Source organism: Copadichromis virginalis, linkage group LG23 (assembly GCF_057382275.1).
Source record: "Copadichromis virginalis isolate Kocher_CV1m ecotype Utaka linkage group LG23, C_Virginalis_male_GT1.1, whole genome shotgun sequence".
Taxonomy (NCBI): Eukaryota; Metazoa; Chordata; class Actinopteri; order Cichliformes; family Cichlidae; genus Copadichromis; species Copadichromis virginalis.
The window spans coordinates 49,860,333-49,883,215 of record NC_140639.1 but is presented as its reverse complement, the minus strand read 5'-3'; the positions used below and the strand labels follow the sequence as shown (position 1 = coordinate 49,883,215).

Below are 22,883 nucleotides of genomic sequence, written 5' to 3'. Positions count from 1 at the left end.
TCTTTTAAAATGTGATGAAATCATTTATCTGATGTTCTGACACAAATACACCAAAACAATCCCAAACAGCACAAACCACCACGTTACACACAGTGTAATAAAAATACAGGCAACTACAAATAAAAACACTTTAAAAATATAAACTAAAATTACAAAGTGGTCACAGAATTTCAAACACCCGTAAATGAGTCAGCAGCTCTCTTACATGGTCAGCTGAGCTCCATGATTGAAGAACGTTGTTGCTGCAGGTTCATGACTGAAGTTTACAGGTTTGTCTTTGGACCAGTCACTCCTCACAGACACACAGCTGGATACTGGAGACTGTGACCTCTGACCTCTGCAAACACAACCACATTGCATTCATTTCACATCAATTAGTACACCACAAAAGGCATGCAAGAAACACAGTATGAAGGCAAACTTCTGGCTTCAATAACATTCAACAGGTCAGGTGGAAACTTTTCTCAGATTTGATTCATGTTTTTATAGAACGATCCAGCTAAAAAAAATATACCATTAGGTCAGGGGTCAGCAACCTTCAGGACCCAAAGAGCCATTTGGAGCCAGTTTCCACGCAAAAGAAAACACTGGGAGCCACAAATACTTTTTGACATCTAGAATGAAGATAACACTGTATATACTGTTTTTTACCTTTATGCTTTGTGTGAACAACTAAGGTGTGTTGCTTATGAAATCCATGAAGTGCTACAGAGAAAATTACAGGTTATTTATGTAATGAACACATTTGAACTCTTACAGAAATATAACAAAAGGAAAGACACCCAGCTGAACTAAAATGATGTAGCAAACAAAAGCTGCTGTGAGCCGCCACCCTTATATCTCCTTTGGGCTTTTGGAGCCTTGACCTGACTTTTAAAAAATAATTGGAAAAAAAGCTCTATGCTGCTGAAAGATGAAAAATAGATATTTGCAAAATTCTGCCTAAATATGTATTTTACCTGGTTAATGTGTGTGGCGGGGCGTGGTCTGCAGCGGCGAGGCGGACGCACCTGAGCGGCAATCACGCCTCGCCGCCTTAACGTCTGTGCTGTTGTGTTGGTGTGTGTCGGGCTGTGAGCTGCAAAGCTACAGCCGGCTGTGTGCGTACAGCAACCGTGTGTGAAAAGCGGTCAATAAAGAGAAGCTGAAAAGCGTGTTCATGCAAACATCGTCGGGTCTGCCGTGATATGTTTACAACGGGACTTCTGCTCCTGAACCTCTGCGCACAGCGTCTGCAGGTCGGGGCTTTACGAAGTCACTTTCATCTTTACAGGACTGTAAGCTGTCGTCTGTGAGGCGTGAGCGGTGTTTGTTTTTAACATAGTTCACGGTGGAGAACAGCTGCTGACATAATGTGGATCCGAAGATCAGATCCGAAGATCCGAAGCCAGATAACCAAGATGGCGCCGCGTATGGATGCCCTGGTGCTTCAGTGCGTTACTTTTGTCTTGTTTTTGTGCATTTCTTCTGTGTCTGGGAACTCCTCTGGATATTCTTACACCAGAGAAGAGCTCCTTAACTGCAGGACTACAACGCCTGTGGATTTATTTCCAATATTTGTCGCATCTGCGGCAGATTTACTGCTGACTCTGATCAGGAAAGTGAGACGTCGAAAGAGAGGTAAGCGAGCCGGCGTACTCGTGCGTTTGAGGAAACGCGGACTGAGAACGGCCCTTCCTGGGATCTTCCTCTCTAATGTACGCTCACTCTGGAATAAGATAGACGAACTGGCCCTGATGAGAAGCATGAACAGAGACTTTGCCTCCTCCTGTGTCTTATGTTTTACGGAGTCGTGGCTCAGTGAGGACATCCCGGACTGCGCGCTCAAGCTGGAGGGCTTTCATCTGCTGCGCGCGGACCGGCAGGCCGCTCTCTCCGGTAAAACCAAAGGTGGAGGCGTCTGCTTCTACATCAATAGTGGCTGGTGCACAGATGTAACAGTGATTGCTCAGCACTGCTCTCCCTCTCTGGAATATCTTTTCATTCACTGCAAACCGTTTTATTCTCCGCGGGAGTTTGCTTCATTCATCCTGGCCGCTGTTTACATCCCGCCAGACGCGGATGCGCGAGCAGCTCAGTGCGCACTCGCAGAGCAGATTCTCCACACGGAGCGGACATACCCGGACTCTCTCATCATTGCTCTTGGGGACTTTAACAAAGCCAATCTGAGCCATGAGCTTCCGAAATACAAACAGTATATTAAATGCCCGACCAGAGAGGAGAGGACATTGGATCACTGCTACAGCACGATCAGCGGGGCCTATCGCGCGGTGCCGCGCGCTTCACTCGGACTTTCTGATCACGTCATGATCCACCTAATCCCCGCGTACAGACAGAGGCTGAAGCTCTCCAAACCTGTCGTGAGGACCAAAAAACTGTGGAGCAACGAGGCTGTGGAGGAGCTTCGCACGTGTTTGGAAACCACAGACTGGGACACTTTGAAGGCTGCTTCTAACAGCTTGGACGAGTTTACGGACACTGTCACCTCCTATATCCACTTCTATGAGGACAGCATTGTGCCATCACGCACCAGGGTGAGTTATAACAATGACAAACCCTGGTTTACCCCTAAACTCAAAAAGCTGTGGCTGGAAAAGAGTAAGGCGTTCAGAAGCGGAGACAGGGACTGCTACAGAGAGGCCAAGTACAGGTTCACTAAGGAAGTGGACATTGCTAAACATCAGCACTCTGAGAAGATGCAGCAGCAGATCTCAGAGAATGACTCGGCCTCTGTGTGGAAAGGTTTTAGGAATATTACAAACTACAAGCCTAAAACCCCCCACTCCACTGACGACTTGCTCTTGGCCAACACCCTTAACGACTTCTACTGTCGTTTTGACGAGCCATCAGGCAGCCTTCACACCTCCAACGACCCCAACAATAGAGGCACTTTGGACACTCATTCCCCCACCTCTCCCCCCTCCATAGAGCCATCACCACCTTCAAACTGTTCACCTACAACACCCCCCTCCTCACCCCACACAAAAGAGGATTTCACACCACCTCCCCCGACCACAACTCTTCATATTCATGAAGCAGATGTGAGGAAGCAGTTTAAGAATCTGAATGCTCGGAAAGCTCCCGGCCCAGACGGTGTGTCTCCTGCCACCCTCAGACACTGTGCAAACGAGCTGGCCCCAGTGTTTTCTGGCATCTTCAACTCCTCACTGCAGGCATGTCATGTGCCTGCCTGCTTCAAGTCCTCTACCATAATCCCTGTCCCCAAGAAACCTAGGATCACTGGACTAAATGACTACAGACCCGTGGCTCTGACATCTGTGGTCATGAAGTCATTTGAGCGCCTAGTTCTCTCCCATCTCAAGACCCTCACGGCCCCCCTCCTGGACCCCCTGCAGTTTGCATATAGAGCCAACAGGTCTGTAGACGACGCCATCAACATGGCCCTACACTTCATCCTGCAGCATCTGGACTCCCCAGGAACCTACGCCAGGATCCTGTTTGTGGACTTCAGCTCTGCCTTCAACACCATCCTTCCAGACCATCTCCGAGACAAGCTTTCCCAGATGAATGTGCCTGATCCCATCTGCCGGTGGATCACTGACTTCCTGACGGACAGGAAGCAGCACGTGAGGCTGGGGAAGAATGTCTCGGACTCCCGGACCATCAGCACCGGCTCCCCTCAGGGCTGTGTTCTTTCTCCTCTGCTCTTCTCCCTGTACACCAACTGCTGCACCTCCACCCACCAGTCTGTCAAGCTAATCAAGTTTGCAGATGACACCACCGTTATTGGACTCATCTCGGACGGGGACGAGTCTGCCTACAGGAGAGAGGTTGAACGTCTGGTGTCCTGGTGCAGCCACAACAACCTGGTGCTGAATGCCCAGAAGACAGTGGAGATTATTGTGGACTTCAGGAAGCACACAGCCCCACTCCCCCCCATCATCCTGACTGACACCCCCATCACCTCTGTGGACTCATTCCGCTTCCTGGGTACCACCATCACCCAGGACCTGAAGTGGGAGCCCACCATCACCTCCGTCATCAAGAAAGCCCAGCAGAGGATGTACTTCCTGAGGCAGCTGAAGAAATTCAACCTGCCAACACGGACGATGATGCAATTCTACACCGCAATCATCAAGTCCATCCTCACCTCCTCCATCACCGTGTGGTACGCTGGAGCCACTGTCAGGGACAAACAGAGACTGCAGCGTGTTGTGCGCTCTGCTGAGAAGGTGATTGGCTGCAGACTCCCATCTCTGCAGGACCTGTACACCTCCAGGACACTGGGGCGTGCAGCCCGGATCTCAGCTGACCCTTCCCACCCTGGACACAGTCTGTTTGACCTGCTCCCCTCAGGCAGGAGGCTCCGGTCCATTCGCACCAGAACCTCTCGCCACAAGAACAGTTTCTTCCCCTCTGCTGTTGGACACATGAACAATAACCACATGACTGTCCCCGCCACTCACACATGACCCTACGCTGTGTCACTGCATCATTTCATGTCTGGCACTGATCACCACCTGCACTCATGTATATATCCTTCTACGTAGCACTCTTAATTCTTATTCTCATGTATATATCTAATGTATATCTCATGCACATATCTTTCTTTCTACATAGCACTTTAATTCTTATTGTTTGCACTGAAGCACCGCAGCAAATTCCTAATGTTGTAAACCTCAACATCTGGCAATAAACCCATTCTGATTCTGATTCTGATTCTGATAATTGGCCTTCCTGGGGTTGAAAGTCTCGATAAATGCACGGCGTTTCGGCGGGTACACCGGCTTCCACGAGTGTGACGCTTATTTGAACGATGAAAAAATAATAAAATATAATTTTCTTTTTATATTTCAATATCACAATAATCTTCCAATTTAGAACTACAAGTTAAAAAAGAACATAAATAAAATACACTTCAGCTAAATACTTCTAATTTATTTTCCCAAACCACGAGGAGCCGCACTGTAAGGACTAAAGAGCCGCAGGTTGCCGACCCCTGCATTAGTGTTAGTCAATGTTGCAACTGAACTGAAAAACAAAAGATTTTGGTCCAAAGAAACAAAGTCACTATTAATACAACACAACCCCCCCAAAAAGAGCCATGTAGACCCCGGGCTCTATGGGTCTTGTGCTCGGAGCTTGTTCCTGTGCTGCCATGATTAGTGCCTCTGTGCTGTCTTTCAGTCCAGCTTTGTTCAGCCACTGGTAGGATTTCTGGATGTCAGCCACTTCCTCTGCCTGCTGGTGGTGCAAACTGTGTTGTTCTGAGTTTCATTGGACGTCTTTGTCCAAAGCACCAGACAAAGGGCAAAGTAGATGCATTTGCATCAGCAGGAAAATACACCCCAAACTAGCATCATCATTATACAACTTTAACAACTGCCACTAAATGATACTTCATACACAGACCAGTGTTAGGTTAAGTTATGATGTCACTGGCAGAACATTTATAGAAACAACCTTTGAACTCTGAGTCAGCAGCTCTCTTACATGGTCAGCTGAGCTCCATGATTGAAGTTCACTGTTGCTGCAGGTTCATCACTGAAGACTGGAGGTGTGTTTTTGGACCAGTCACTCCTCACAGACACACAGGTGGATACTGGAGACTGTGACCTCTGACCTCTGCAAACACAAACATCAATAACTGATCAGTTCTCTCTGACAGCCATATGATCAGCTGATCCCTCTGTGATATTGTGTCTGCCTCATAACGCTGACAGGTCAGCCAATCATCAGCCAGTTTTTTCTGTCTCTGAATGAACTCAGTTTGTTCTCAGCTCTTCTCTCTGATTCTGCTGCACTGACTTCACTTAAACTTACAGAGTTCAGATCTTAGCAAGAAAACAAGTCAATAAAAATCAAACTCAGATCAAACAGTTTGAACCAATCACAGATCAATGATTCTGTCATGGTTATGTTGAAATGACTAATAAAGTTAGTAGTGTTCTTACATTATTGCTGCAGGTCCATGACTGTAAGGTGGAGGTGTTTGTGTAACCCCGTCACTCCTCACAGACACACAGCTGGATGCTGCTCCGTCCTCTTCCTCCATCTTCTTGATGTCAGGGTGGAGTTAGTCTGAGAGGTAAACACACACACTCAGAGGTGCTGTTGTACTGGAAGCATCACACTGACGGCTTTCTAATGTTGGAGCTTTGGCCCTAAAGTCCAAACCAGTTATTTTAGAGGCTCAAAGTCTTTAAAAAACACCAAAACCATCACATTATTTAATAAGTACATGATCAGGTGGATGAAGGAACTCAGTGTGTTTGGGATCATCATCATGTTGAGGAGCCCACATGTTACGGCTCCTTTGGAGAGAAGCTGAGGATCACTGCAGGAAGTGAGCTCATGAAACCAAACTGCTGTTTGTGAGCAGCATGACTCTGTTATTGGACCTGCTCTGTGTTCTACATATGATCAATACTTCAAATATCTGTAAACATCTCATCTTATATTTGTTGCACTTGGTCACATCTGTCTTTAAAAATAGATTTTTAATGTCACTGCGAGTTCTTTTCTAACTTTATTGATTTATTTTGGAATAAATTAAATATAAAGGTGCCAAAAACTGCCTGCAGCTTCTGCTCTGTGACAGGAAACTACTGTCAGGCTCAAAATGACTTCAGATTATTCATCACAGAGTGTTTATAGATCACAGGACACGTTACAGTTTTACAGCCTCACGGACATAAAACTCTTAAAGTTTGTTTCTGAAGGGATTTTCAGATCAGACCTGATGTTTCTGCCTACAGCCTGTTTACCGATATAATCAATATCAGACATCAGAGCAACAGAAACCTCGGTGATCAGGACGCCGGCACTGAGAACAGGAAGTGACTCAAACGTCGCACTTTCATAAAGTCAGCCTGAACTCCACTCACAGAGTTTCTGTCGCCATTTTAGTTTTAAAACCCGTCGTGATAAGGGCGGGTCTTACTGTGAACCTGCGCGCTCATTGGCTAATAACTTGAGATTGACAAGCCGTTATCCAATGAGCGCGCGGCTTCTCCCAACATAAAGTAGTTTCCTTTGAAAAACCAAAGTCTGATTATTTTTGCCTCCACTGACGGAGCCTGTTGTTCCCGCCACAGAGACACAGTAATGTCAGAGCGGTGTTAACACTCACCTGCCTCAGCTCCACCTTCCTCCTCCTGCTGCTCTGAACGGAGGATCAACACTTTCACTTTCACTGCTCCTCCCTAAACACAGAGGATGCTGGGACTTGTAGTTTTTACCTTGTGTGATATTTATGGCTGTGACACTAAATCACAGCATGAAAACTTCCTGCAAACATGTCACAGGCGATAAAAGTTTCACATTAAAGGTGAAGTTATTTTTCTGTCTCATGTTCAATAAACAGTGAGCTGGGAAAACTGAAGAACAGACTTCAGACGTTCCCTGCAGAGTTTCTGCTGCTCGGTCGTCTGCATGTTGCTGAGACTGAGCTGATGATGAAGCTGTGATGGGTTTATGGCACGTTTGGTTGTGGAGAAGAGTTTTACTGCCGGTGCAGGTGAAATGATCAGAGGTTACAGCCTCTGGTTAAAGTGGAGGCAGCGATCAGGACGGCTGAGCAGCAGAGGTCTCGAGGGTCCTAAAGTGTAAAAGCATCAGAATCAGAATCAGAAAGGGTTTTATTGCCAAATGTTGAGCAGGTTTACAACATTAGGAAATTGCTGCGGTGCTTCAGTGCAAACATACTGCCATAAATTACGCTTAAATAGACATGAAAATAAAAATAAGAATAAGAATTAAAAGTGCTAAGTAGATAGATATATACATGATATATACATGAGTGCAGGTGGTGATCAGTGCCAAACATGGAATGATGCAGTGAACACAGCATAGGGTCATGTGTTAGTGGTGGGAACAGTCATACGGTTATTGTTCATGTGTCCGACAGCAGAGGGGAAGAAACTGTTCTTATGGCGAGAGGTTCTGGTGCGAATGGACCGGAGCCTCCTGCCTGAGGGGAGCAGGTCAAACAGACTGTGTCCAGGGTGAGAAGGGTCAGCTGAGATCCGAGCTGCACGCCCCAGTGTCCTGGAGGTGTATAGGTCCTGCAGAGATGGGAGTCTGCAGCCAATCACCTTCTCAGCAGAGCGCACAACACGCTGCAGTCTCTGTTTGTCCCTGATAGTGGCTCCAGCGTACCACACGGTGATGGAGGAGGTGAGGATGGACTCGATGATTGCAGTGTAGAACTGCATCATCGTCCGTGTTGGCAGGTTGAATTTCTTCAGCTGCCTCAGGAAGTACATCCTCTGCTGGGCTTTCTTAATGACGGAGGTGATGGTGGGCTCCCACTTCAGGTCCTGGGTGATGGTGGTACCCAGGAAGCGGAATGAGTCCACAGAGGTGATGGGGGTGTCAGACAGGATGATGGGGGGGAGTGGAGCTGTGTGCGTCCTGAAGTCCACAATAATCTCCACTGTCTTCTGGGCATTCAGCACCAGGTTGTTGTGGCTGCACCAGGACACCAGACGTTCAACCTCCCTCCTGTAGGCAGACTCATCCCCGTCCGAGATGAGTCCAATAACGGTGGTGTCATCAGTGTTAGTAACACAAAGATCACAGAATGGGATCATCCACACAACACTAACATCTAAATCCACGGCAGGAACTCTTCCAGTGTCCTGAAAAATCTGTGTGCACGATGCTGAGATTAAAATCTGTCTGCTCATCTTAATGCAATATTTACTAAAGTCTGGTAGAAGTTTTACTGATTTCCAGTCCACTTAGAAGACGTGTGGATAGGTGGTGGGTTGTAGAGCAGACTGAAAGCTTTAAGTTCATCCTCTGATTAAAAACTCAGACCCATAGATACAGGAAGTATAACCCTGGTGTAAGACAGGAAACAGCAACACGGCAGCCATCTTTTTCCTCCCATGATGACCAGTGTCCCAGCAGAAGCTGGGGTTTGTTAGATCCTGTTCGATCCAGAGGAAACAGGCTAAAAGAGTCGATCAGGGGGATCATGGTTTTATTATGTGCTCGTTATGATTGAAGCTCTGGTTGTGTGTTAGAGACAGAACCTGCAGATTCCTCCACTCTGCCTCCTCCTCTGCAGGAATCAGCCTCTTGGCTGGTTTTATTCACCAACGTGAATAAAATCATCAAACTAATCCAAGTTCATTGTGAAATGCCTGAAAATGGAGGAATAAATCTGTCAGTTACCGTATAAAGTTTGAGTTTGTCAGTGTTTTACACGGAGACGGTCGTCAGATGTTGAATGTTTAGCATGAAAGTTCCACATCTGGAGAAACCAGAGGTGTGGACTCGAGTCACATGACTTGGACTCGAGTCAGACTCGAGTCATTAATTTTATGACTTTAGACTTGACTTGAAAAAATGTTCTAAGACTTGTGACTTGACTTGGACTTTTACACCAATGACTTGGGACTTGAATTGGACTTGAACCGGTTTACTTGAAAAGACTTGATATTTTACCCCAAATATAAAATTTAACATGCATATTATATAGAGATTGAAAATGTGACGTCATTCACGGGTAGAACCGCAAAGGATTCTGGGAACTCGTGGCAAGCGGTACTAGCGCACGCAGGCTTTCAATTAAAATCAGTTATACAGCGATAAAAAGAAACACAAAAATGGCAAGAAGCTGTTGTATTATTAACTGCAATAGCCGGTCGCATGACAGCCACGGGAAGCCGACGGGTAAAGAGATCGGTTGTTATCGGATTACGTCATTGAGGAGAAATTGTTCGAGCCATGTTTCCGAAGTAACAAAGACGCGACGGATGGCCTGGATTGCAGCCATTCAAAGATCAAATATAACGTCCCAGAACACTCCAGCTCACAGGTTAGTCTGCTCCAAGCATTTACACAAAGGTCAGTCTGCTGTTGTAGTTAATACGTCATTTTCATAACATAATTGGTGATATAGGTTACAAGCAAGTCTGGCGCTGAACAGAAATTGTCGCGCTATGCTCCTTTATTTATTGTGCATAAATAGTGAATTGTCCTGACACAATATTGCGTTTCTCTTCTGTTATTATGGTACATTGACAAAAACATATACTTTTATTCACAGGATAAAACAGGTTTTTTGTATCACTAATTGCCCAGTACGATTACAGCATACAATATTATTGTCACTGCTACATTTCTGTGATGCTACCAGAAATTATTTCCACTACTAATTAATTACCGTTGAGCTCAAAGGTTATATTAATAAACGGTTAACGAATGTGTATTTATGACGACGATTTGTGAGACTGGTAAACTTATGATACGTACGATGGTCTTTCGTTCTACACGGTGCATTTCAAGGTCCTGTACCCATCCGTCGGTAAACTGTACCTGGGCTTGTTGCAGTGACCTGAAGTTACTAAACTTCATGAGTGTATGCACTCACTCCAAGAACCGTATAATTATAAATATGCATATAAATATGCTACGATGAGATAGCTGACTTCATCTAACTAGCAAATGTTTTCCAGGCTACGTTGGTGATGCAGTTTTTTTTTTTATGATATTTTTTTTAAAAATATCATTTATTTATGTATGATATTTTTGTCATGCGATTTTAAAGCCGGTCCTACAACCGCATCCAAGAATAACATGCAGCTTATCTCAGAACTGTCGGTGAAAATTATTCTTGGAGCTAGGTTTAATTGAGCTGCATTTTAAAGAGGTGCAATTTCACAATTTGTGTATATTTTCTAAGTTCACTATTTTGTCATGTGTTGAGAAAAACACAGATTTAAAAATTACATGGTCTAATATTTACATTTAGCATAACTGCAACATGCTTTTTTTCGTTTTTTTTAACGACTCGAAAGGACTTGAAATTCAAAATTTCAGACTTGTGACTTGACTCGGACTTTTACACCAGTGACTTGAGACTCGACTCTGACTTGCCTGACATTACTTGAGACTTGAGGATAAAGACTTGAGACTTACTTGAGACTTGGTCCCACCTCTGGGAGAAACCTTCAAGATTAAAGCCAGTGAAAAGTGAAGAGTTTCTGCAGCAGCCGCACTTCCTGCAAATCTGTTCTTTCAAAATAAAGTGAAGAGTCTAAAATTATATTCACGACAGGTTTAAAGGTGAAGGTGGTCACATGGTTTTAGTGGAATGCCTACGTGGGCGCGTCTGAGTGATTTTGATTCAGATTCGTGCAGCGTGGAGCAGTAAACACTTGTTTTTGTTCATCTGGACTCATGAATGATTCCAGTTAGCACATTTCCAGCCAATGAAACGTAACTACAGATGAAGACAAACACATTTAAGCTGCCTGACTCTCGAGTGTGGGTGCGTGTTCCCATTTTCAGGCTGTTTTAGTTTTCAGTTTAGAGGAACGCTGCAAACTCACAAAAACTTCTTTCTTGTGAGGTTTTGTTGTCAGACTGATAAAAGCAGCAGCAGCTGGTGTTTGATGAGCAGACGTGTGTTTCCTGTTCTGTAATAATCAGCTTGTTACCATCACATAATGAACTCAGCCGTGACCAATGAGGCCGTCCTTGTGCGGTTCTCTGGCGCTGATTCTGACTGTGACCTTCACCTCTGCAGGGTCGCCTCTGCTCGTGGCTGAGCTCGTGTTTGTCAGGCTGACAAAATAAAAGCTTCTTCATTTCTGTGGCTGAAGAGGAGTCTGCTCTTCTTCACCAACAGGAAGTGAAACATTTCTCACTGATTCTGAAATCTTCACTTGTCTCACAAATTCACAGTAACACACACACGGTTGTGTTTTCATATCCTTGTGGGGACATCTATTTGACATCATGCTCTCCTCAGCCTTTTACTCTAACCATTAAGACTGAATGCCTAACCCTGACCTGACTGTCCCTGACACTAAAACCACATTCTGAGTCTCACAAATGTCTTCAAACTTGTGGGGACGGGCATTTTGGTCCCCACAAAGACATGTAAACATGCACACACACAGGTATTAATGACCTCACAGGGTCATGTTTGGGGCTTTTAGCATCTTTGTGTGTCGCTCAGATTTAATTCACTCTTGTTTTGAGGTTTTGTGCCTTTTTGTTTCATTCTTTGTGCGTTTATTTTCTCTTTAAGCCTTTCAGGACTCGTGCTGTTGGCTTTTTCCTGGTGTGTTATTAGTATTTTTCATTTCTAAACTTATTCTAAAAGAAGGACCGATGGAACATTTATGTGAAAATAAACATGATCATTTAATGTTTTTGTCAATCACAGTGTTGGGACTAACGCGTTATTAAGTAACGTGTTACAGTAACTACGTTATTATTGTGGTAACGAGCACGGTAACTAGTTATTATACTAAAATCAGGAACGCGTTAGTCATTACTGGGATTTAGATAGGCTCGTTATTCGTTACTTCGTGTGGTGGCTATCGCGGAGCTTCCACAGATTCAGTAACATTAGCAAGTGGTGGAAGCCAGCAGGTGGAGGAGGGAAAGGGGGACTCAGAAGGAAAAGAGACCCGAGGCGGCCGCCGGTCCAAGTGTGAACTGAACTTCAGGTAAGAAGTTATGACCTGCAGTCTCTCTGGGTCAGATATAAACCAAGTTTAGGTGGAGTTTATTTTCGTTATGCTGACTTTTTCCGTACTGCATACTAGCTAGCATGACAGAGTTTCTATACAGCTGGGTGGGTGCTATGAAGTTAATGATGTTGAACTTTATTTTGTTCATAAGTTATTAGAATTGCCAACCGTCTCATCTGGTATTCAGAGAAAATATTACGCATTTCTTATTGAGGTGAAAAGGAACAGTTAGTCCCGTAATTCAGCTACAATGAAAAAGGCACAAAGCTGGATTTATTCTGTGTCTTTGCTGCACAGCTGCCTCTTCTTCTCTCATTCTCTCCCCCTCCCTCTCCCGTTTCTACTTCAATCATGAAAACTGATCAATGATCAGCTGATCGTCTCTCTTGTTTGTTTATCGCCCACTTTGCATCAGAAAGAGGAAACCAGCGGAGTTCACGTTAAACAACAGCAGCACGTTTAAGCTTGATCAGCTGTTGTTAGAATTTATTTCATATTAATTTCTAGTATCAGCTGATGTTTGCTGGAGCCACAGCTGCAAAAAAGCTGCTGGTCATGATGTCGGTTTGGTTATGTGATGAGAGGGAAACATGAAGATGAAACCAGGAGATGTCCTTACTGAATCATCAGAGCTGCGATGGAGAAACAGGTTTACCTTTTAGGTGACATGGATGAGTTGAAGGGAAGTTATGAACTGTTTCTGAGAGACAAATAACACCAGGATCCTTTTTTAGGTAGCTGACAGCTGGTAACTGTGCAGGGGCGGGTCTAGCAAAGTTTTGCCAGGGGGGCCAGGTAGGGCATTAACAGGGAGAGGGGGGCACAAGGAAATACTTTTCTTTCTTATTCTCATTTAAAGTGTCTCGCTTTTAAAAAATAATTATCTGAATCTTACAACAAACGATTGATAGATTGATGCATATACACCATCAAGACAGTGAGCATCACTGTCACAACAGCGTTTGTTTTCATTCAAAGGCTTTAGGATTTTTCCTATAATGGTGGGCCGGTCTCTAGTCACAATGCCCAGGCTGATTTTTTTGTCCCAGTCCAGCCCTGTATGCAGCTCATCTGCAGTCTGGTGTTACCTACATCTTCCTATTCAGAAGGCAGAATTTCCGAGTTCTGAGTATAATCGACAGCACCACGACTGCAGTTCTTGTGTTGGATGTAAAAGGCGCACATGATGCTGTGACGTAGGCTAGAATCATGGTGGCGGTCAACGGCGGTCCAGGCGTGGGATTTCTCTCGTGGAAATATGCACCTTATCTTTTCCTTTCTATTGGTAGGTGGCACAGTGCACTTGTGGCAAGTAAGCAAGCTAGAAGACTGGCAAAGTTATGGAAGCAACACATTAACAAGAGAATTCTGAGTAAAACCAAAGTTACTTTCCCTAGTAACTAGTTACTTTGAAAGTAACGAGTAACTTGAAGTAACTGAGTTACTTTTGATAGAAGTAACTAGTAATGTAACTAAGTTACTAATTTAAAGTAACTTACCCAACACTGGTCAATCATTAAAAATAAATCCTGGTCTTTCATTTTGCTGCTGCATTGTTCACAGAAACACATATTTTCCTGTTTCTTTCTGTTTGTGTGTTTCTGCTTTTGCCTGTTTAGAGCTGCTGAGCAGGAAAACCCAGACGAACAAAAACCTCTTTTAAGTAAATGTTTGAGTCACTTTGGGTCTGAAATGTAAAAATCTGCAGACTGAAACAGATTTGAAGGCATCACAGGAACAGCCTCACATTCAAAACATGAAAGAGAGGACTTTTATTTTGAAACACTCAGGAAATGACAGAGGGAAAGTTTTTTAATTAAAACAAATTATTAGTTTATGCATTCTAAGTTCATACAACCACCAAAACTGTGATGATCCTCCTTCTCCCTAAGATGGCAAACTGAAACACAAGTTTCCTTGTGGCTCAGGAAACTAACCACTCCAAGTTGGTGACTTTTGGAGATTTAATTTCCTGGGTGATTGAGAATGCATCAAGACGAACACAAAAGGAAGTTCACCGCTTTTAGCAGCTCCCCCCCAGACAAACAAAGAGGCAGTTGGCAGTTAGAAATCAGCAATCATTCACACACCCCCACTCCCCTCCAGAATTCTCAGGTAACAACCTAATTTACATATGAATGACTAGCCAATTTAGCTTCCACTTGGCTGAAGCTAAAGCCTAGCTAAAAGCCTACCAGCCATTTGGCAACTCAGCCCATCACACGTCCACGTCTCTCCTTGTTTCGTCTTTTATTATGAAAGGGTTGTGTTTCCATGTTCAGTGTGTTTCATTTTGCTTCCCCTGTGGTGTCAGGTTCATTTGTGTCAGCTGTGTTTCCACTTCCCTCCTTTCTCTTCTGTGTATTTAAGTCCGCTGTCTTCCTCTGGGCAGTGTTGGTGCGTTTTCCTCCGTTCACGTTATTCCGGGTTTCAGGTTATCTCCTGATTCTGTTTAGGTCCATGTTCATGTTCATGTTTTTTCATCAGAGTTTCTCGCATGCACCTCCTCGGATTCATGTTCATGTTTTTCTTGTCATAGTTGTCATAGTCATACCGAGTTATTCCCAGTATAGGTTTTAGTTTCCGCCCCTGTTTGCTGGGCCTTGTTTTGTGTTCGTGTCTTTCAACCTAATAAATGGTTTGTTTTTTTGTTAAGATTCAGTTCCATCTCTCCCTTGTCTGCTTCCGGGTTCATATTGCAATCACATCAGCCACAGTGACAATAAACTTATTTTGATTTTTAACTTTCTTTATTTTTTCAACAATATTATGTATATATAAACATTTTGCATCTTACAATATAAAGCCTGGATCCTGCACATATTGCACTTTGAACTTGAACTGTGTTGTCTGTTTATTGGAGATTGTACTACTTGAATTCATTATCCTGGTGATATAACACATTAATTCTCCATTTGGAATCAATATAGTATATAATACAGTATCTGTCTATCCATCTATATAGCTATTGAATTGAACTGGAGTGAATGGAAGAGAATTAAATAATGGATTTCATGTTCATGTTTATCTATGTTGTAACAGTGACGACTTGAGACATCTGTTTGGCACTATATGAAGAGAATTAAATAAAATTTAAATGAAAATGATATTAACTGTATTTATACATTTTATATTTTTGGATGAGACACTGTCAGTGTGCTGTTATATAACTCAGGTATTTTTAAGGCCTGACTGGTGGCATTGGTGCCCATTGCTTTACTGTGCTGTTGGATGTGTATGTGGGCTATCCCTTGTACCTGACATTTGATTGGGCATCACTGTGTTGCTATGGTATGATCCTGGTAGTTGTTGTTAATAAAACAATAACAAATTCAAATTCAAACATTGCTGCATTCTTCTGTCACTGAGGATTCCAAACCTGCACTCAGTCTCCTCATTACTTTGGTATTGAACAGACAAACTTTGGAGCTCCTGCAAACTTTATTCACAAACTGCAAATATTTTACACAAATCTGCGACTGACAACAAGCACAGAGACTTCAAACAATCACTGAAGTAAGCACTGAAAGATTTACTTTAAAACAATAATGATTAAGACCTTTTTCGTAAGGTTGTTTTCCCTTGATTGCCAGCTGTTACTGTTTTTATCTTCATATCTTTCATATTTGTCCACCTAAACAATGCTTTAATGATACAGTTTGAGAAGTTTGATATGAATTTATCCAACTGACTTGAAAATGAAACTGACAACTGTCCTGTAATTTTACACAGAGAAACCAAATCCTGAGTCTTTGCCTTGACAGACGCCTAAAATGGCTCGAGCTGTGGTAAGTTACCCTTCACTGTGTCTGTTTCTAAACATTAAATCGTGTGAATTTTTAAAGAAAAATCCAACAACAACAATAATAATATGTAACAGAGCAAAACGTCAGATGACTTGAATGTTCCTCTGCAACACAAAGTCAAAGTCTGCCTCCTCCACAGGCAAAGGAGAAGCTCCCACGCTCATCCAGTGCAGACCGTTGTGCTCTGGACAATGAAGTTCCCGCTTTCATGTTCCGACCTATCAGCGCACCTGCATGTGAGCTCCTAAGTCCACCACCTGCTGATGCCAGCTTTCATTCGAAGGACACAGACAAGATCATGCATCCAGATTTGAAAAACGATCGTTCATCCCTGGATGATGACGTGATGTTTTTCATGTGTCCTACTGATGTTCCTCTGCCTCCGAGACCTCCACCCACTGCAGAGGTAGGTCTCTGCAGAAAGCGCAGGTATTCTACTGCTTTTTCTGTTAATGATGAAGAGGAACATTTGATGCCCAAACGCATGAGGCTGATGAGTTGGGATGTCTCTAAGTCTCCAGCTGCTGAGAAGGAGTATGTTTGCTTTACTTGTCCTGAAGACAAGAGGTCTGAGTTACCTCTCAGCTCCCTCCAAGGCCATCCACCATCACAGGTCAATAATAATGACACTGACCAGTGTACCATTCTGCTGCCTCCTGAAATCCCAGTGCCTCCACCCACTGCAGAGGTAGGTCTCTGCAGAAAGCGCAGATATTCTACTGCTTTTTCTGTGGAGGATGAAGAGGAACATTTGATGCCCAAACGCATGAGGCTGATGAGTTCTGATGTTCCAGTTTCTTCAAATCCTCCACCTGCTGATGCCAGCTTCCATGCAAAGTACACTGACAAGATCATTAATCCAGATTTGAAAAACGATCATACATCCCTGGATGATGAAGTGACATTTTTCATGTGTCCTAGCGATGTTCCTCTGCCTCCGAGACCTCCACCCACTGCAGAGTTAGGTCTCTGCAGAAAGCGCAGATATTCTACTGCTTTTTCTGTTAATGATGAAGAGGAACATTTGATGCCCAAACGCATGAGGCTGATGAGTTGGGATGTCTCTAAGTCTCCAGCTGCTGAGAAGGAGTATGTTTGCTTTACGTGTCCTGAAGACAAGAGGTCTGAGTTACCTCTCAGCTCCCTCCAAGGCCATCCACCATCACAGGTCAATAATAATGACACTGACCAGTGTACCATTCTGCTGCCTCCTGAAATCCCAGTACCTCCAAGTCCTGCCCCTGTTGGAGTTCTAGAAACTGTTGATTTTGCTTTTGTTGATAATTAAATACATGTTTGTGGTAATAAATACATTTTTGAGCAAATACGTGTTGAGATGATTTGGTTGATTATGATGGTTATAATTATCCAAACAGTATTATTCCTAATAAGATCTTTACTTTTTCTACTTATTTTCTCCATGACCTATTTTGATGTCTATTTTGAAGATCCACTCATATCATGACAGTATGCTTATTCTCAGTAGAGTGTATAGCCACATGTGAACAAATAATAAATTAAAGTCACTCATTAACAACTTACCACATACGCCGGAGCTGAATTCAAGATGTAAGCAGACGTTTCACAGATATCTTGGTTGTCTTTCCATTTCCTACACTAACAGTATCCTGAGAATTGGCTTATAGAGCTGATATAAAGGTGAAATTTGATGACTTAATCGAAGCATCATCAGCTTAAATGCAAATGAATCCACTGTACTTGAGGTAACCTAACACTGACCATGAACGCCACAATCACTGTGCGCCAGTCCAACACAGTGCTTTACTGTGAACTCACCACAGTACTGCAAACTAAAGTGTTTATCTTCCAGTCCAATCCAATCCATCTTTATTGAGAAAGCACTTTAAAAAACCCAGGACAAAACCAAAGTGCTGTACAGTAAATGAGTTAAGAACAATAGAATAAAACATAACAGTAAAAAAATAAAACACATAATACATAAAAAATGTAAACAGCCCTATATTTCAAAACAAGATAAAACAGCAAAAATAAACTAAAAAACTCAAACTAAAAACCAACATCTTACAAGGTGTCAAAGGTCAGGGTGAAGAGATGAGTTTTCAGGAGTGATTTAAGAACAGGCAGAGAAGAAGCCTGTCTAATCTCTAAAGGCAGATCGTGTCACAGTTTCAGAGATGCTGCAGCAAAAGCACGATGTCCTCTAAGTTTACGCTCAGTCCTGGGAACATTCAGGAACAGCTGATCAGCTGACCTGAGACAGCGGGTGGGTTTATAAGACTGTGGCAGCTCAGAGAGTTAAGATGCAGCTAGGTCATGGAGAGCTTTAAGAGACATTAATACCAATAAGCTGCTAACATGATGTTGTATTTTATTTACATGTCTGTTTTAGCACTTTAACATTTGCATCTGTCTAACTGGCTAACCATGCAAGACTATTGTAAGCATTGCTCTGTAATAGTGCGACATTTTGGACCCCAGGAGGTCCTTCTGTATCTGCACGATGTTTGACCTGCAGTCTTTATAGCCGCCTATGTATATTCTTTTAAACCTTTTTATTGTTTTTAAATGATAGTTACGGACCAAATGTTAAACTATATAGTTGAATATATATGTCACAACGGGACTGAACGGACTCACGCGCAGGCTCTGAGTAGGGAACAATAAAGGTTTTTTATTTACAGAAGCACCAGGTGATCTATTTACACAGTGGGGAAAAGACGGGTTCCAGGAATCCACACACGAACAGGGGGGGGGGAAAGACACTTGCAGTCCACACACGCTCCAAAGTCCTCACTCCATCCACGCTCCACGCTCCTCTTCACACTCCACAAGAAACACAAAAGCTCGCTCCAATCCTCACACACTTGATCGCTCAGGTAACACAGGGGCAGGTCCAGGGAAATCTATTCACAGAGAAGCAAAAGGTTACTGTAAGAAGATCGCTAGGGAAACACGAGAACGAACTGAGCTGGGGTTAACACTAACGAGAGTCGGCAACGGTCCAGCGACGAGAAACACAGGGCTGCCGTCTTATAAAGGAGCTGGATCACTCGTAATGAGCCACAGGTGCGTGGGCCAAGGGCAGGAGCCCGCAGGTAAGCTCCGCCCAGGCAGAGGGAGGAGGGAAAGAGGGGAAAGGAGAGAGCAGGAAAAGAATAAAGGAATACAAAACATATGTAGCCGTACTGAGCCGACCGGGTAGGCACAGGGACCCTGACAGTACCCCCCCCTCAACGGGAGCCACCTGGCGACCCACCGGGCTTACCAGGGTGCCGGCGATGGAAGTCACGGAGCAGGCGCTGACACAAAACAGCCGAGCGAGGCACCCAGGAGCGCTCCTCCGGCCCGTAGCCCTCCCAATCGACCAAATACTGGACCCCCCGCCCCCGGCGCCGAGAGTCCATAATGCGGGAGACCCCATACGCCGGCAGCCCATCAACGATCCGGGCGGGAGGCGGGGGCCCGGAAGGAGGGCACAAAGGACTGGAGAGCACGGGCTTAATCTGGGAGACATGGAAAACGTCGTGGACACGCATGTTGCGCGGAAGGTTCAACCGAACAGACACAGGGTTCACAAGCGCACCGATTTCGAATGGCCCAATAAAAGTAGGAGACAGTTTCTTGGACTCCGCCCGGAGGGGCACATAGCGGGTGGACAGCCATACCTTTTGTCCGACCGCATACTCAGGAGCCGGTGTCCGATGGCGGTCTGCGAGCTGTTTGTTACGTGCCGTCGTCCGGAGGAGGGCAGCTCGGGTGGCTCTCCACGCCCGGCGACATCTACGCAGGTGGTGTTGGACGGATGGCACAGAGAGGTCACCCTCAACGGCCGGAAAGAGCGGAGGCTGGAATCCTAATGACGCCTCAAAAGGTGAAACTCCAGTGGCTGAGGAAGTCAGGCAATTGTGGGCGTACTCAACCCATGGCAGCTGGTCACTCCAGGTCGTTTGATTTGTGGACACCACACACCGCAGAGCAGCCTCCAGGTCTTGGTTCGCCCGCTCAGCCTGTCCGTTGGTCTGAGGGTGGAAGCCAGAGGACAGACTAACCTTAGCGCCGAGGGCGGAGCAAAACTCCCTCCAGACCCGTGAAGTGAACTGGGGGCCACGGTCTGACACGATGTCCTCCGGAATTCCATGGAGGCGGAATACATGCGTGGTGAGGAGGTGAGCGGTTTCCAGGGCCGTAGGCAGCTTGGGCAAGGCAACGAAATGGACCGCTTTAGAAAACCTGTCCACAACGGTTAGAATGACTGTGTTACCTTTTGAAGCCGGTAATCCGGTGACGAAATCCAAGGCTATGTGGGACCAAGGCCGTCCCGGAGTGGGCAGCGGTTGTAGCAAACCGGAGGGAGGTTGGTTGGACGACTTGTTACGGGCGCAGGTCGTGCAGGCGGTGACGTATTCCCGTGCATCCCGAGCCAAAGTGGGCCACCAGAAGTAACGCTGGAGGAATCGTATGGTGCGGTGTACTCCCGGGTGACAGGTGAACCGGGCGGCGTGTGCCCATAGCAGTACCTGAGAACGAACAGAGGAGGGCACAAACAACTGACCTGGGGGCCCGGTCCCGGGATCTGGTTCTGTTTTCTGAGCTTCTTTAATCTGAGATTCGATTTCCCAGGTCACCGTGCCGATGGAGCAGGAGGCAGGAAGAATCGGACCTGGGTCGGGTTCCGCTTCCGAGGAGTCATACAGTCGGGAGAGGGCGTCTGGCTTCACATTGCGGCTCCCGGGCCTGTACGTAATTGAAAAGTTGAATCTCGTGAAAAAGAGAGCCCACCTCGCTTGCCGGGGATTGAGTCGCTTTGCAGCTCGGAGATACTCAAGGTTTCTGTGGTCTGTCCACACGATGAATGGTTGAGTGGCTCCCTCCAGCCAATGTCTCCACTCCTCCAGTGCCAACTTGATAGCCAGAAGCTCCCGGTCTCCAACATCATAATTGCGCTCTGCTGGGGAGAGACGGTGAGAGAAAAAGGCACATGGGTGGAGCTTACCCTCCTTCCGTTGGGACAACACCGCCCCGACCCCGGAATCCGATGCGTCCACTTCAACGACGAACTGTTGCTGGAGGTCGGGTTGGCAGAGGATAGGTGCTGTAGCGAACCGTTCTTTGAGACGTAGGAAGGCCTCCTGCGCGGATTGGTCCCACTGAAAAGACACTTTAGGAGAAGTGAGTCTGGTTAAAGGCAGAGCGAGTTTACTGAAATCTCGGATGAAGCGGCGGTAGAAGTTGGCAAAGCCTAAAAAGCGCTGGAGCTGTCGACGGTTTGGGGGTTCGGGCCAGGTAAGCACTGTTTGGACCTTCGCCGGGTCGGGTTTCAGATCACCCCGCTCTATTATGTATCCGAGAAAGGCCACGGAGTCCACGTGAAAGTCACACTTTTCGCTTTTCACAAACAGTCTGTTTTCCAGCAAACGCTGCAGAATCTGTCTGACGTGTGTCTCGTGCTCCGCCACTGTTTTAGAGAAGATAAGGATATCATCCAAGTAGACAAACGCGCACCGATTGATAAAGTCCCGGAGGACGTCATTCACGAGGGCCTGGAAAACTGCTGGGGCGTTAGTCAGCCCAAAGGGCATCACCAGGTACTCAAAATGCCCCAGATGGGTGTTAAAAGCTGTTTTCCATTCGTCGCCCTCCCTGATCCGAACTAGATGGTAGGCATTGCGGAGGTCTAATTTACTGAAGATCGTTGTCTCGTGCAGAAGTTCAAAAGCCGAGGAAAGGAGCGGTAGGGGGTATTTGTTCTTAACCGTAATGTTATTAAGGCCGCGGTAATCAATGCAAGGCCGGAGAGACTTGTCCTTCTTTTCTACAAAGAAGAAGCCGGCTGCCACAGGGGAAGAGGACGGCCGGATTATGCCTGCTGCCAGTGAGTCCGTGATGTATTTCTCCATAGACGCTCTCTCAGGTTGGGAGAGACTATAAAGGCGACAGGTGGGGAGTGTGGTGCCTGGGAGAAGATCAATGGCGCAGTCATACGGCCGATGAGGTGGTAACGATTGTGCAAGATCTTTACGAAAAACTTCAGCCAAGTCGTGATACACAGGTGGAACAGAGGTGAGATCCGGAGGCTCAGACAGGTTATTTGGAGGAGACGCGGAGGACGGAGTTGCAGCCCGGAGGCAGTTCATGTGACAATCCACTCCCCAGCCTACCACGCATTCAGATTTCCAGTCGATATGAGGGTTATGCTGTCGCAACCAGGGGTGACCTAAGACAAGCGGTGTTTGAGGAGCTTTAAACACGAATAGGCTTAGAACCTCGGTGTGGTTGCCGGAGAGTGTGAGTGACACGGGCTCTGAGACATGGGTTATATCAGGCAGCTGCTGCCCAGATAAGGCGGTGACATGTAAACGATGAGGTAGAGGGTCAGACCCAACCCCTAATTTTTTCGCGAGGGCTGAATCGATAAAGCTCTGTTCCGCGCCAGAGTCAATTAACGCCATCACAGAATGGGTTTTTGTGTGAACTGTTAACTTGGCCGGTAACATTAAGCGTGGAAGGGAGCTTTTACTTGACAGGTCGCCCACCAGTACTCCCTTAACTACGGGCGGGCGCCCCCTTTTGGTCGAGATGGACAGGTGGCAATGAAGTGGCCCTTACGGCCGCAGTACAGGCACTCACCAGAGACCAT

At 45.5% G+C, this 22,883-nt stretch overlaps 1 protein-coding gene across 1 annotated transcript in view; it reads right to left on the bottom strand.

Annotated features, from left to right (window-relative positions):
* Nucleotides 1-22,883, bottom strand: part of LOC146682049 (NACHT, LRR and PYD domains-containing protein 12-like) — a 233,161-nt gene that overhangs the window by 50,663 nt on the left and 159,615 nt on the right. The window lies entirely within an intron of this gene.